The 11,982-nt window shown below is 29.1% G+C and overlaps 4 annotated features.

Moving 5' to 3' along the window:
• Nucleotides 1–1,517: 1,517 nt before the first annotated feature.
• Nucleotides 1,518–1,554: a mobile genetic element.
• A 1,177-nt stretch (nt 1,555–2,731) lies between these two features.
• Nucleotides 2,732–2,769: a mobile genetic element.
• Nucleotides 2,770–3,570: 801 nt separating this feature from the next.
• Nucleotides 3,571–5,543: a mobile genetic element.
• A 3,124-nt stretch (nt 5,544–8,667) lies between these two features.
• Nucleotides 8,668–10,640: a mobile genetic element.
• The last annotated feature ends 1,342 nt before the right edge of the window (nt 10,641–11,982 follow it).

Here is an 11,982-nt window from a genome sequence, read left to right as displayed (position 1 = left end):
CCTTATGCATCTAAGCTACTATCCAAAAAAGAGAAATTGGATTAGAAAAGGATTATGAGTGATTGAAATTAATACGTGTGCGAATAACCATGGATTTGTAAAAATTAATGCTTCAGAAATACAACATTTTGCTATTGAGAATTCCTTGTAAAGTCCAAATCTCAAAATACATAATTTTATATTTAGTTTGTTTGATGTTGAAACTATATTACCACCAAGAAGAGACAATATTATCTTAGTAAACATGTTTCAATTAATTTGATGTTCTTGGATATAAACTGCGAGTCAAAAGGCGTACCTACCTTCAACTTTTTGAGAGAAGTCATACAATTAATTATATGAGTTTCTCTCAAAAAGTCGATTTCTGCCAGGTACACCTTTTGGACCGCACAAGCTATTTGCTCTAATTCGATATAACAACAAAGGATCATAAAACAGATATAAATATAGGATGAACTGATACGATTTTTTCGGGTCTAACTTCAAAATTTAAGATTTCGAAATTTAATACAAGCTTCAAACCAGAAATTTAAGCATAAATAGAAGTTGATTTGCTACCTATTGCACGTGAAGCTTATTTGAGCTCTAATATTTAATAATTTTCTCTCGCTCTCAGTGAAGGCACCGTTAGCATTAGAAATGTAAACTATTCAAAAATTGATAGGTCCGCCTTTTGATTCGCAGTTTAAAGCATAAATTTTGTCAATTAAATTTTAATTACAGAATAAAAAGAAAAGTCAATAAAAGCATATGAAAGCTGACACGAATTATTCATAAGGATTATCGAATAATGATTTCGATTTTTGTGAATAATTTGGTATTTCTTTTGTTTCGATTAAATATGGATTTATTTGAACCTCTTCTAAAGGTAATGGTTCGGATTTATTAGATACTTCTTCTAATAGACAACTTCTATTATCAATGAAATGTTCATGAATTATTGATTGTGTTTCCTCTCTTTTTTCTTTTTTTTAAGACATAAAAGAGGAATTGCAATGCTTGATGGTAATGATAGTCTTATTGTTATCAATTAAAATTATCTCCCATCCTATATAATAAAATTTGATTCAATATTACTAAATACTTTATGTTTCTTAATAATTGAGATGCCTAAAATGTTGATAATGTTGTTATAAACTTATTTTCACACGCTCAATCTTATGGGAGTAATAAGAATTGTAATAAAAAAAACATTATAAATCTTTAAAGATTCGTTCATAAACAATATATAAAAAAATAGTTATTCATAAGGATTCTCGAAATAAGTATTTGATTGTTCTTGCTTTGGATTATATGCTGGTGCTTTATATTCATTAGGATATGGATTGCTGTTCGTTTCTTCTAAAGGTAAATCTTTTTCGGTTTTATCAACAAGGCTTTGATTAATTGGATTTTCAGCTCTGAATTTTCTGTGTCTATAACATAAGTAAGCAGCGACAGCAATGAGACCTGCTCCAACTGCTGCTCCAATAATAATTTCCAAAACAGCACCTTCACTTAGTCCTTCATCACTATTGTAATAAACAGAAATTCATCAAAAGTGACAGCTCTCAATTTTTTGACATTTGTAAATTCTAAATTGAATGAGAAAAATGAAATAATACTAAGCATAATACAATATTCTAGATTTAATTATAATTAGGAAAAAGTTAGTTTTGAGAGTACTTTTCATAGGCATATAGAATGAAATCTTCTGAAAAATAATATCACATAAACTCATATTATTTTCTAATATATAACTATTTTATATAAAAATCAAATTCAATGATCTTAAAAGCGAAGGATAAACCTCAAAATTTACGAATATAATGAGTGGGAATATAATGCTTATCTATCATAAAACCATATGAAATATCAATTTTTGCTTTACGCCTAATTTTTGACGACAATTAGCAAAAAATGTTAAATGTTAACACTCAGTCCATTTGAATATGAAAAATAAAATTGACTTTGATTAAATGTTTTTATTTATCATGCAATTCTTCTTGCGACCAAAGATTTGAATAAAATTTCAAAAAATAAGATAGCTGAAAAAATAATATACGGTAGTGTTTACTAATAGATGAATAGTATATAAATTCTATTAAAATGGATTTCATCCAAAAAAATATATAAAATTTGATCATAAATAAAATCGTTTTAAATTACTTCTTCATTTAAATTATAACAATTATTTTTGGTTTTATATTTTTTTGGATCAAATCCATTTTAATAGAATTTATATACTATTCATCTATTAGTAAACACTACCGTATATTATTTTTTCAGCTATCTTATTTTTTGAAATTTTATTCAAATCTTTGGTCGCAAGAAGAATTGCATGATAAATAAAAACATTTAATCAAAGTCAATTTTATTTTTCATATTCAAATGGACTGAGTGTTAACATTTAACATTTTTTGCTAATTGTCGTCAAAAATTAGGCGTAAAGCAAAAATTGATATTTCATATGGTTTTATGATAGATAAGCATTATATTCCCACTCATTATATTCGTAAATTTTGAGGTTTATCCTTCGCTTTTAAGATCATTGAATTTGATTTTTATATAAAATAGTTATATATTAGAAAATAATATGAGTTTATGTGATATTATTTTCAGAAGATTTTGTGTTCTTCTTCAAAATTTTATTTTTTTATTAAAAAGAATCTTTACAAAATATACATTTACTTTAATTAATATTTAAAAACGTGCTCTATCAAAAGTTCCAAAAATTCAATATTTTAGCTTTTCTGAGGTGTCACTTTTGATGAATTTCTGTTTACAACACTATCATCATCAGAATAATTATGATCATCTGATTTTTGTTCAACTGGTTCTGATGAATTTATTTCATGATACGAATTATCAAAAATGATAAGAGATCTATGAGTTGAATTATTTCCTTTGATTAAATATGATGTATTATATTTGTCGCCAGCATGATAAAAAAATAAGTAATCGTGTTTAGAATTAGTTATTGTTAGAAAAGGTTTTTCAACAATAATATTAGCTCTATTTATTTTTCCATAGACATCATAAATATCACCATCTTCGAAATGAACTGTTCCATTTGTGAAAGCAGTAACAACACATGTATGAGCTGTGTCCTGAGAAGTGAATTTGTAATTAGACCTTACATTTGTGATAATCGAAGTGCAATCATAATAATTCAAATTAAAAAACAACAAAATTACATGGAATAGGTTCGTCACTGGAGGATTCTAATGTAATTGTACCTGTGTGAGCGAAATAAATTGCTGAATATTGTGTATTTCCAAGAATTTCTAAAGATACTTCTGAAGTTCTTGCTTCTCCGGAAATGTTGCGATAATCAGTAAATACTACGTATTGTTCCTTATAAAAATTAAGTTTTGTTTGATTTCTGCCAATTAATAACTTTTGAATTCCGAATATTTTGTATTTTGGCTGGGATCCAAAAGAAATTGATTGGTTGCAAAGATATTCGAGCTTGTCCTTATCATAAGCACTGTATGTATCATAAGAAAAACTTTGTGAAATTTTGATTGTTGCAACTGTATTCGGAGATTTACTTCTGAACAAAATGTATAATGTCGGTGAGAAATAAAGGAAACAATAAGAATTACCGAAAAAGTGACAAAACATCAAAAACAGGGAGGGGGTCTCAATTTTTATTACTTATATTATTTTACAATATTTATATAAATACTCTTTATAATATATTTTACTATAAAATTATACCTCAAATTCAAATATTTATAATATTATTTACATAATTATCTCAAAATTATATTTTTATATATTATTTTTCATATGTATAAATCATATAATCTATATCTATGCAAATCTCATCTAAAATTTTTTGAAGCAAACCGCTACCATTTTATAATGGTCCATCTTAAATTCATCATAAATTCTGGTACATGTTAGTACCAGAGTCTTCAAATCTCAAACACTCTGGTACCAACATGTACCAGACGCGAGTTTCCAATGCCCTCGTACGATTTTCTATTAAGATCTTCTTGAATGAGAAGGTCTTCATAGAAACTCGTACGAGGGCTTCTCTTTTAAATACTCTGGTACCTGCTGGTATCGGAGTCGACTTTACAGCCCTTTCCCCAATTTTGAAGCTGGGGAAAGTTTTCAAGCAATGAAAGGGAAGCTCTCGCTATGAGGTGAAAATCTAGAATTTTTACCTCATAGCGAGTAATCCTTTGTTAATTGCTTGAAAACTTTCTTCAAATTATCAAAATTTCGAGGAAAGTTTCCTTGCTTCAAAGTAGAGATGGAGCCCTTTGAGCCACTGCATATAGGTCAGTGACTCAAAATACTCCATCTCTACTAGAAATCGCCAAAATTTGGGTCGCAATCTTTGAAATGCGACGCAAGTTTGGGCAATTTCGCGAGGGACTTGCTCCATTTGGTGCATAGATTCACACTCTATGCACCAGATGGAACAATTCTTTCGCTGACAGCGGGAAACTTTGTCTGAATAGTTTAACATTCAGACAAAGTTTCCCGCTGTCAGAGAGGGAATGGAAGGGTAAGAGGTATATATTCATAATGTATACCTCTTACTCTTCCATTCCCTCAAGAAAGTTCAAAAACTTGGGTGCAATCAGTTCTGATTGCACCCAAGTTTTTGAACTTTATATAGGGAATTGTTGGCTATGTTGTACTGATCATGAATCAGTACATCATAGCCAACAATTCCTTCGCAAACAGTGGGAAACTTTGTCTGAATAGTTTAACATTCAGACAAAGTTTCCCGCTGTCAGGGAGGGAATTAGAGGGTGGGAGATATATAGATAGACTATAAATCTCTCACCCTTTAATTCCCTCAAGAAAGTTCAAAAACTTGGGTGCAATCAGAACTGATTGCACCAAAGTTTTTGAATTTTGTATAAGGAATTGTTGGCTATGATGTGGATAGCCGCTGCCAGACCAAATGAATTAACCGTTGTGAATAACGTTTCTGAATCTTTATTTAAAAAGATAAAATATCACGATTTTGGCTGCGTTAAAAATCAAAGAATTGATGTTTTTGTCAAAAATCTTTTAGAAGAAGTTGCACCCAATTACTTTTATCGTATTAAAAACGATTTACTTCAAACAGGTTTTATTCCTTCAATTAGAATTCGCGAGCCTCGATTGACAGATTATAAAACAAAATTGAAAAGAGAAGTTCAATCACGTTTATACCAAGTATTAAATTTTGTTCAGAATCAAGAAGCCAATTTGAATCCATTAAGATTTTTATTGGAAAATGCTGAAGAAAAACTTTCTCAAATAAATGAGAAGATACAAAATTCAATTACATATTTAAGATCGTTTGAAATTCCAAATGAATTGTTAGATACGTATATGTTAGAAATTAATGAATTTTGTTATAATTCTCCAGATTATATTTTAGAACATTTCGAAGAATTTTTGGAGGATTTCAAAGAAAAGAATAATTTAATAGACTAAAAAATTTATTATTTTTATTTATTGTGAATTTTAAATTGTCACTTTTTAACTGTTACTCCCTATTGAAAGTGTCACTTTTTGGGTGTCACTTTTTCGGAAATTCTTATATACTCTAAGAAAAACTTTGTGAAATTTTGATTGTTGCAACTGTATTCGGAGATTTACTTCTGAACAAAATGTATAATGTCGGTGAGAAATAAAGATGGTCTGTTGTGTAATTTATAACTTTGTATTGAAATGTTGGTTGATAATAAGAATAATTAAAATCGTAATCATCCGAAGATGTGCTTATGTTCAATCTAACATCTGTTGGATCTAAGTAAACTGAGCAGTAATTCTTATTGATTTCATATTTTTATTTGAATAATTGAAAGCTAGATCGTTCGATTCGGATAGAAATTCTATGGAATCGCAGTAATTTGGAAAAGAAACTACACAAAATCTTACTTTATAATTATAATACGTGTTTGTTGATTTAAAATTAAAAGTTGGCTCTGTGATTTTCCATATTTTGCTTGTGCATGATTCATAGTTAATACGCAAGTAATCGCTCATATATGTATCTTGTAGAATAAAATAATAACTAAATGATTTGTTATCTGCAAATGAAAAAGTAATATCTTGACCATATGAACCAATGTCAATTAAATAATCTCCTGTTCTGTTAATTATACCATTGGTGATTGTATAGTAAAACCAGGACATTCACAATGATTTTAATTTGAAAGCGGATCTATTCAGAATGAATTTTGAATATTTTACACAGTCAGATTGTCAAATCATTTTAGTTTATTGGATAATCCTTTTAATGTATTATTTTTAAAATTTTAAAAATAAAATAAAAGTGGATCCAAAATTTTTGTATCAGAATGGGTCAATATTTCATGAATCAGTCCTCAAGAACAAAAATGAAGAAGGTCGTAATTGCCTTATGCATCTAAGCTACTATCCAAAAAAGAGAAATTGGATTAGAAAAGGATTATGAGTGATTGAAATTAATACGTGTGCGAATAACCATGGATTTGTAAAAATTAATGCTTCAGAAATACAACATTTTGCTATTGAGAATTCCTTGTAAAGTCCAAATCTCAAAATACATAATTTTATATAGTTTGTTTGATGTTGAAACTATATTACCACCAAGAAGAGACAATATTATCTTAGTAAACATGTTTCAATTAATTTGATGTTCTTGGATATAAACTGCGAGTCAAAAGGCGTACCTACCTTCAACTTTTTGAGAGAAGTCATACAATTAATTATATGAGTTTCTCTCAAAAAGTCGATTTCTGCCAGGTACACCTTTTGGACCGCACAAGCTATTTGCTCTAATTCGATATAACAACAAAGGATCATAAAACAGATATAAATATAGGATGAACTGATACGATTTTTTCGGGTCTAACTTCAAAATTTAAGATTTCGAAATTTAATACAAGCTTCAAACCAGAAATTTAAGCATAAATAGAAGTTGATTTGCTACCTATTGCACGTGAAGCTTATTTGAGCTCTAATATTTAATAATTTTCTCTCGCTCTCAGTGAAGGCACCGTTAGCATTAGAAATGTAAACTATTCAAAAATTGATAGGTCCGCCTTTTGATTCGCAGTTTAAAGCATAAATTTTGTCAATTAAATTTTAATTACAGAATAAAAAGAAAAGTCAATAAAAGCATATGAAAGCTGACACGAATTATTCATAAGGATTATCGAATAATGATTTCGATTTTTGTGAATAATTTGGTATTTCTTTTGTTTCGATTAAATATGGATTTATTTGAACCTCTTCTAAAGGTAATGGTTCGGATTTATTAGATACTTCTTCTAATAGACAACTTCTATTATCAATGAAATGTTCATGAATTATTGATTGTGTTTCCTCTCTTTTTTCTTTTTTTTTAAGACATAAAAGAGGAATTGCAATGCTTGATGGTAATGATAGTCTTATTGTTATCAATTAAAATTATCTCCCATCCTATATAATAAAATTTGATTCAATATTACTAAATACTTTATGTTTCTTAATAATTGAGATGCCTAAAATGTTGATAATGTTGTTATAAACTTATTTTCACACGCTCAATCTTATGGGAGTAATAAGAATTGTAATAAAAAAAACATTATAAATCTTTAAAGATTCGTTCATAAACAATATATAAAAAAATAGTTATTCATAAGGATTCTCGAAATAAGTATTTGATTGTTCTTGCTTTGGATTATATGCTGGTGCTTTATATTCATTAGGATATGGATTGCTGTTCGTTTCTTCTAAAGGTAAATCTTTTTCGGTTTTATCAACAAGGCTTTGATTAATTGGATTTTCAGCTCTGAATTTTCTGTGTCTATAACATAAGTAAGCAGCGACAGCAATGAGACCTGCTCCAACTGCTGCTCCAATAATAATTTCCAAAACAGCACCTTCACTTAGTCCTTCATCACTATCATCATCAGAATAATTATGATCATCTGATTTTTGTTCAACTGGTTCTGATGAATTTATTTCATGATACGAATTATCAAAAATGATAAGAGATCTATGAGTTGAATTATTTCCTTTGATTAAATATGATGTATTATATTTGTCGCCAGCATGATAAAAAAATAAGTAATCGTGTTTAGAATTAGTTATTGTTAGAAAAGGTTTTTCAACAATAATATTAGCTCTATTTATTTTTCCATAGACATCATAAATATCACCATCTTCGAAATGAACTGTTCCATTTGTGAAAGCAGTAACAACACATGTATGAGCTGTGTCCTGAGAAGTGAATTTGTAATTAGACCTTACATTTGTGATAATCGAAGTGCAATCATAATAATTCAAATTAAAAACAACAAAATTACATGGAATAGGTTCGTCACTGGAGGATTCTAATGTAATTGTACCTGTGTGAGCGAAATAAATTGCTGAATATTGTGTATTTCCAAGAATTTCTAAAGATACTTCTGAAGTTCTTGCTTCTCCGGAAATGTTGCGATAATCAGTAAATACTACGTATTGTTCCTTATAAAAATTAAGTTTTGTTTGATTTCTGCCAATTAATAACTTTTGAATTCCGAATATTTTGTATTTTGGCTGGGATCCAAAAGAAATTGATTGGTTGCAAAGATATTCGAGCTTGTCCTTATCATAAGCACTGTATGTATCATAAGAAAAACTTTGTGAAATTTTGATTGTTGCAACTGTATTCGGAGATTTACTTCTGAACAAAATGTATAATGTCGGTGAGAAATAAAGGAAACAATAAGAATTACCGAAAAAGTGACAAAACATCAAAAACAGGGAGGGGGTCTCAATTTTTATTACTTATATTATTTTACAATATTTATATAAATACTCTTTATAATATATTTTACTATAAAATTATACCTCAAATTCAAATATTTATAATATTATTTACATAATTATCTCAAAATTATATTTTTATATATTATTTTTCATATGTATAAATCATATAATCTATATCTATGCAAATCTCATCTAAAATTTTTTGAAGCAAACCGCTACCATTTTATAATGGTCCATCTTAAATTCATCATAAATTCTGGTACATGTTAGTACCAGAGTCTTCAAATCTCAAACACTCTGGTACCAACATGTACCAGACGCGAGTTTCCAATGCCCTCGTACGATTTTCTATTAAGATCTTCTTGAATGAGAAGGTCTTCATAGAAACTCGTACGAGGGCTTCTCTTTTAAATACTCTGGTACCTGCTGGTATCGGAGTCGACTTTACAGCCCTTTCCCCAATTTTGAAGCTGGGGAAAGTTTTCAAGCAATGAAAGGGAAGCTCTCGCTATGAGGTGAAAATCTAGAATTTTTACCTCATAGCGAGTAATCCTTTGTTAATTGCTTGAAAACTTTCTTCAAATTATCAAAATTTCGAGGAAAGTTTCCTTGCTTCAAAGTAGAGATGGAGCCCTTTGAGCCACTGCATATAGGTCAGTGACTCAAAATACTCCATCTCTACTAGAAATCGCCAAAATTTGGGTCGCAATCTTTGAAATGCGACGCAAGTTTGGGCAATTTCGCGAGGGACTTGCTCCATTTGGTGCATAGATTCACACTCTATGCACCAGATGGAACAATTCTTTCGCTGACAGCGGGAAACTTTGTCTGAATAGTTTAACATTCAGACAAAGTTTCCCGCTGTCAGAGAGGGAATGGAAGGGTAAGAGGTATATATTCATAATGTATACCTCTTACTCTTCCATTCCCTCAAGAAAGTTCAAAAACTTGGGTGCAATCAGTTCTGATTGCACCCAAGTTTTTGAACTTTATATAGGGAATTGTTGGCTATGTTGTACTGATCATGAATCAGTACATCATAGCCAACAATTCCTTCGCAAACAGTGGGAAACTTTGTCTGAATAGTTTAACATTCAGACAAAGTTTCCCGCTGTCAGGGAGGGAATTAGAGGGTGGGAGATATATAGATAGACTATAAATCTCTCACCCTTTAATTCCCTCAAGAAAGTTCAAAAACTTGGGTGCAATCAGAACTGATTGCACCAAAGTTTTTGAATTTTGTATAAGGAATTGTTGGCTATGATGTGGATAGCCGCTGCCAGACCAAATGAATTAACCGTTGTGAATAACGTTTCTGAATCTTTATTTAAAAAGATAAAATATCACGATTTTGGCTGCGTTAAAAATCAAAGAATTGATGTTTTTGTCAAAAATCTTTTAGAAGAAGTTGCACCCAATTACTTTTATCGTATTAAAAACGATTTACTTCAAACAGGTTTTATTCCTTCAATTAGAATTCGCGAGCCTCGATTGACAGATTATAAAACAAAATTGAAAAGAGAAGTTCAATCACGTTTATACCAAGTATTAAATTTTGTTCAGAATCAAGAAGCCAATTTGAATCCATTAAGATTTTTATTGGAAAATGCTGAAGAAAAACTTTCTCAAATAAATGAGAAGATACAAAATTCAATTACATATTTAAGATCGTTTGAAATTCCAAATGAATTGTTAGATACGTATATGTTAGAAATTAATGAATTTTGTTATAATTCTCCAGATTATATTTTAGAACATTTCGAAGAATTTTTGGAGGATTTCAAAGAAAAGAATAATTTAATAGACTAAAAAATTTATTATTTTTATTTATTGTGAATTTTAAATTGTCACTTTTTAACTGTTACTCCCTATTGAAAGTGTCACTTTTTGGGTGTCACTTTTTCGGAAATTCTTATATACTCTAAGAAAAACTTTGTGAAATTTTGATTGTTGCAACTGTATTCGGAGATTTACTTCTGAACAAAATGTATAATGTCGGTGAGAAATAAAGATGGTCTGTTGTGTAATTTATAACTTTGTATTGAAATGTTGGTTGATAATAAGAATAATTAAAATCGTAATCATCCGAAGATGTGCTTATGTTCAATCTAACATCTGTTGGATCTAAGTAAGTAAACTGAGCAGTAGCAGTAATTCTTATTGATTTCATATTTTTAATTTGAATAATTGAAAGCATAGATTCGTTCGATTCGGATAGAAATTCTATGGAATCGCAGTAATTTGGAAAAGAAACTACACAAAAATCTTACTTTATAATTATAAACGTGTTTGTTGATTTAAAATTAAAAGTTGGCTCTGTGATTTTCCATATTTTGCTTGTGCATGATTCATAGTTAATACGCAAGTAATCGCTCATATATGTATCTTGTAGAATAAAAATAACTAAAATGATTTGTTATCTGCAAATGAAAAAGTAATATCTTGACCATATGAACCAATGTCAATTAAATAATCTCCTGTTCTGTTAATTAATACCATTGGTGATTGTATAGTAAAACCAGGACATTCACAATGATTTAAATTTGAAAGCGGATCTATTCAGAATGAATTTTGAAATATTTTACACCAGTCAGATTGTCTAAATCATTTAGTTTATTGGATAATCCTTTTAATGTATTATTTTTAAAATTTTAAAATAAAATAAAAGTGGATCCAAATTTTTGTATCAGAATGGGTCAATATTTCATGAATCAGTCCTCAAGAACAAAAATGAAGAAGGTCGTAATTGCCTTATGCATCTAAGCTACTATCCAAAAAAGAGAAATTGGATTTAGAAAAGGATTATGAGTGATTGAAATTAATACGTGTGCGAATAACCATGGATTTGTAAAAATTAAATGCTTCAGAAATACAACATTTTGCTATTGAGAATTCCTTGTAAAGTCCAAATCTCAAAATACATAATTTTATATTTAGTTTGTTTGATGTTGAAACTATATTACCACCAAAGAAGAGACAATATTATCTTAGTAAACATGTTTTCAATTAATTTGATGGTTCTTGGATAATAAACTGCGAGTCAAAAGGCGATACCTACCTTCAACTTTTTGAGAGAAGTCATACAATTAATTATATGAGTTTCTCTCAAAAAGTCGATTTCTGCCAGGTACACCTTTTGGACCGCACAAGCTATTTGCTCTAATTCGATATAACAAACAAAGGATCATAAACAGATATAAATATAGGATGAACTGATACGATTTTTTCGGGTCTAACTTCAAAATTTAAGATTTCGAAAATTTT

Source organism: Trichomonas vaginalis, chromosome II (genome assembly GCF_026262505.1).
Source record: "Trichomonas vaginalis G3 chromosome II, whole genome shotgun sequence".
In the NCBI taxonomy this organism is placed as follows: domain Eukaryota; phylum Parabasalia; order Trichomonadida; family Trichomonadidae; genus Trichomonas; species Trichomonas vaginalis.
Note: the sequence above shows the minus strand (reverse complement) of the source record. Positions and strands in the feature narration are given on the sequence as shown.